Genomic DNA, 5429 nt, shown 5'->3' on the forward strand with positions numbered 1-5429 from the left:
GGATTGGGAATAAAATCACCCTCGGCTACTCCAGAAAGGCTATGACCTTGTTGATATTCCTACTTCCTTCTGCTGTAGTCAAAGCTGTTTCTGGGCTTGAACGGCCACAGTTCCCAGATATTTTCCACAGGGTGACTTGAAGTGGACAGCCATGTAGTATCAATAAAACAGTTCTTAGGGAAAAAGTATGTTTAGATGTTTATGAGCTCAAGGGGAAGAGACAGAGAACAGGAAGATGAGAGCAATGTAGTCGGACCCAGGCAGTGATGAAGGCACATTTGAGCTTCATGAGTCCAAAGCGGGACCAGCCAGTGCATAAGTGTGTTTTTAATCACTGCACCACCTAGATCCAAAGGGGGCAGTCCTAGTACGATGGACTACTCTGTCTTTACCCAGCCCTTTTCTGCTTTGATATCCTTCTAAATTCATTTTTTTTTCTGCTACAGTCAACAAGTCCATATTGATTTTTTCCTACAGTTCCCCATGTATGAATTTCTTGTTTTTATTCTTTATATTGCTTTATAACTTGCTTTTCTAACAGAAACGACTCTTGCATTGTTCACCAGTGAACATTTGCTGATCCTTTAAGATAGCACAAATATTTCCTCTAATAAATCTCTCTTGACTTCTTTGTGTAGACCTAGGCAAATTCTTCTCTGTACTTCCTTAATACCTTTGCTGCAGTACTATTGGAGTGTAAAAGCACACACATACATCCTATATATGTATGTATATAAATATATATATATAATATATATACACATATATATATACTTACATATAGTATGTACTGATGATTATGTAAGTATATATAAATAGAAATATATCTAAATATAAATAACATATATAACATATTTACCTATATACACTATTTCTATAATGTAATATGATATATAATATAATATTTGTTCTTTACATATATATTCTTTATATAGTATACAGTTGTTCTTTTATATGAGAATCTATAAAGGCATAAGTTAGCATAAATGTATGCTTGAACATATATTCTTACATATGTTTATCTTATATACAATGTATATATTACTTGTACATTATATATAGTCTTTTTTATGTGTGTTTATAACATGATTTTAACCCACTTTTTTGTACCAACTAGACCCGTGGAGCCCCATGCATTGTATAATGCATAGTGGGCACCTCTCTGCTTTTGCATGAAAAAATTAAGTGAATGAGTGACCGAGGGTTTACCTCTTATCTTGATTAGTTGTACCTGAAGTTTAGAATTAAGTCTTGTTTTCACTTCAGAATAGGCAAGACAAGGAGTGTGATCTGTGGGAAATGAGAATTTTATAGAGAGACCATGATGGGGCTAAGATTATTTTCCCTGGAAAGGAAGTTCTAGTGAGTTTCTCCAGGAAATGAAAGATCATTCTCTATGCTAAGAGATCAAGAGATATTTCTCCACATCTACTAGGAAAACAGAAGTCCATTTGACAGCACATAGTTGTGGCTAGTGGCAATCCTTTTACAATATTCATAGCACAAGAGATACAGGTGAGACTGAAGAGGAAATTCCTGAAAAGAGAGATTTTCACTATACAGTGTGTGGCTAGCCCTCTATCTCTTCTATATGTTCTAAATATTCTTCTGTTTCAATTTGATATACCCTATTTTTAAAAATGAGCTTGTGCTGGAGACTGCTGTTTCTTATGTATAGGAGAAGATGCAGATGGAACCAATCCTGAGCACAAGGATATGGATCAAACACCTTGCCCTTGAACCAAGGAGAACCTTCCCACGGTGGCCAATTTCCTGTCAACACACCTCTTGTGGCTGGAATGGCAGAGGACTGTGAAGGAGGGAGAGTGTGTCCCGGGTGCTAGGGAAGTCACAGGGGCGCCTGTATTATTAGTACAGGGCAGGAGATTCTATGTTTAACTGGTCTGGCACATAAAATGCACTTAGTATGTGTGCTGTTAAGTGAATAGCTATTTGGTGGATAAGAGGAAAAGGGAAGGCTACATGTAACAGCCAGCTTTACCAGAGAATAGTCTGTGGAGACCTGAGGGCTTGTGACATCCTGATGGCATTTGGAGGCTGATTCCAGACAGGAGCCAGGAACGAATTGGCCTGGCCATGGAGACCATGGTCAGGAGGAGAGAAGCAGCTCTCTCTCTGACCCAAGAAACATGATAGTGCAGATGGTCACCCCCACTTCTCTAGAGTGAGCAAGCCTTGATCCTCTCTCTGGCTCTGGGTCTATGCAAACACACTGAATATCAGAAGTGAAAGAGCTTCTGTGGCAGCCTGGATCCCCAAATTTCATTTTGCAAATGAAAAAACTAAGCAAGATCCAACATAGGGAATAAACCTGTCTAAAGTCATTTAAGTGTTAGGAGAGGAGTGAGGATGAGAACGCAGACCACCTCCTTCCAGGATCATTGCTTTCTTGGAAATCTCTGCATTCCCTTCTCCCTGTATTTTCTCCTTTCTTCTCCTATGACCCCCTAATACCCACCCCTGAGACCCTGGCACAGGACAGCAGTGGAGACTCACCAGCAGCTGCTAACTTTTAAAAAGAGAAGCCAGGTCATCAGTTCTGAAAAAGGAAGAGGGTAGGCAGGATGGCACCAGTGTCACTGAGGGGCATCAGGCTATGTCTGTCATGGAAGAATTTATCCTGCTCCTTCCTCTGTGTGTGTGAAACCCCAGGGCTCCACCTGGGAGAAGCGGAGGAGAAACAAACAGTTCCCGGGGCTGGGGGCCCGTGGGCAGGAGCTGTCATGACTCTCCTCTCCTTCGCCTTTATTCCTGACTCCTTCCATGGGCTCACCTGAGGCTGGAGAGCCCTAACTTTATAGGAGTCAGTCTCCAGGCTTCGGCCGCTGACAGGTATTGCTGCAGGAAGCCTGGTGCAGTCTTACTTTACCCACTAATTCTGCTTTATGAAGAAACCAATCCCAGTCACCTACCACCTCATTTATTCCTTTCCTTTGTTCATTAGAATAAACCCACAGTTTGCTAGAGTGGTTGTATATGATAAATGAAGATTATCCATGCAACTTCCACATCAGCTATAAATTGCTCATCTTCCTTGCAGTGCCACACCTACCTCTGCCCCAAAGTTCTCTCACTCTTACACTCATTTTTCTACCAATTTCTGTGTTTCCTTTTACATGATCATTAACTTGCCCTTTACCTCTACCATGGACAGTGTCTTTGAGTGTAGTGGCCAGTCAGAAAACCTTTTACATTTATTCCCACCCAAATACCTGTCCAGGCTAGTGTCTCAGGCTTTTCCAAGACTCTATATTCAGGAATAAAATGTATGATAAAACCTTTGTGACCTTTTTTATGACAAAATATCAAAAGGTATAAAGAAAAAATAGTCAATAACTCAGTTTCATCAATGTTAACATCTGCTCTGCTCTTCAAAAAACTGTTGAAATGAAAATTCAATTCAGAGATTGGGCAGATATTCTTTACAACATACATACTTGAAAAAGAACTTGCATCCAGATTATGTAAACAACTCTCGCAACTCAAAAAATTTTTTTTAAAAATCCAATAAAGCAGACAAATCTTTAATCTGAACATTTTCACAAAAAAAGGTAGCTTACTGACTGAGAGGCATATGAAAACATAATCAAATTATTCATCATTAAGGAAATGCAAACTAAAACCATCATAAAATGCCACTCTATTCACACCAGAGCAACTAAAATTGAAATAACAGAAAATGACACAGTGTGTTGTTATAGACACGGAGTGCCTGGAATTCTCATGTGTTGACTGTGGGAGAGTGAAATTCTTTCATAATTGGAGAGATATTGAGAGCTGAGATATTGAAGCACGGCATGTTTGTATAAGTATCTTAAAGTCTCAAAGCTGATAGAAAGGGTCAGAATCTGAATCAGGGCTCAACTCTTTACAAAAATGCAAATCAGTTATGTATTAGACAAAGTCTTAATTTTTCAGTCCTTCATATTATCTATTGGAAAAAAAATTTCAGACTACCTTGTTATTTTGTGCATTGCTATATTTAACTTCAAAGATCATGTTTATCTGCAAGTTGAAAGTGCGTAGCAACCCTGTATGAAGCAAATCTATCAATACCATTTTTTCCCCACAGCATTTGCTCGTGTCTATATCACATTTTGGTAATTCTCCCCATATTTCAAACTTTTATATTATTACTATATTTGCTATGGGGATCTGTACTCAATGATCTTTGATGTTACTATTATAATTATTTTGGGCTGCTGCCAACCTCTCTGATATAAGATGACAAACTTTATCCGTAAATGTTCTGATAACAGCTTTCTGACTGCTCCACCTACAGGCTGATCCTCCATCTCACTCCCTCTCACCGAGCTTCCCTATTCGCTAAGATTCAACAATATTGAAATTAGGTCAAATAATAAGCCTGTCGGGAAGATTCCCTGGAGAAAGAAATGGCAACCCACTCCAGTATTCTTGCCTGGAGAATCCCATGGATGGAGGAGCCTGGTAGGCTACAGTCCAGGGGGTCGCAGAGTTGGACACGACTGAGCGACTTCACTTTCACTTTCACTTTAGTCATCACTAATTGCCTAAGCAAAAAGAAGAGTCACACATCTCTCCCTTTAAATAAAAATCTAGAAAAGTTTAACCTTAGTGAAAGAGGTGTGTAAAAGCCAAGATAGGCTGAAGAGCAGTCCTCTTGTGCCAAAAATTAGCCACTTTGTAAAAGAAAAGTTCCAGAAGGAAAGTAAAAGTGCTACTCCAGTGAACACAAGAATGATGAGAAAGAAAAACTGCCTTATTGCTGATATGGAGAAAGTTTCCATGGCCTAGATAGAAGATCAAACCAACTTCGACATTCCCTTAAGCTAAAACCAAATCCAGAGCAAGGCCTTAATTCACTTCAATTTCATCAAGGCTGAGAGAGGTGAGGAAGCTGCAGAAGAAAAGCTTGAAGCAAGCGGTGGTTGATTAATGAGGTTTAAAGAAAGAAACCAAAAAAAAAAAAATAATAATAATAATAAAATAAAGAAAGAAACCATTTCTATAACGTGAAAGTGCAAGATGAAGCAGCCAGTGCTGATGTAGACGCTGCAGTAAGTTATTCAGAAGGTCTAAGATAGTAAATGAAGGTGGCTACATAAAGCAACAGAGTAAAAAAAAAAAAAAAATAAAGCAACAGAGTTTCAGTGCGGATGAAATGGCCTTATTTTGGAAGATGCTATTTAGGACATTTAAAAAAAAATTAATGTTTTTTTCTTATATTACTATTGTTTGAAAGAAAACAAAAGTGATTTATTAAAATATGACTGTTGATAGAAGAAGAATTTAGATAAATTAGTATATTTATTAGATTTTCAGACTGATTGCTTAAATCCTTTCCTTATACCACTCCATTGTTCCATTGTATAGGTTTTTATTTAATTATTTATTTTTTTGGTTATTTAGGACTTTTATAGCTAGAG

This window comes from Cervus elaphus, chromosome 1, assembly GCF_910594005.1.
Source record: "Cervus elaphus chromosome 1, mCerEla1.1, whole genome shotgun sequence".
In the NCBI taxonomy this organism is placed as follows: domain Eukaryota; kingdom Metazoa; phylum Chordata; class Mammalia; order Artiodactyla; family Cervidae; genus Cervus; species Cervus elaphus.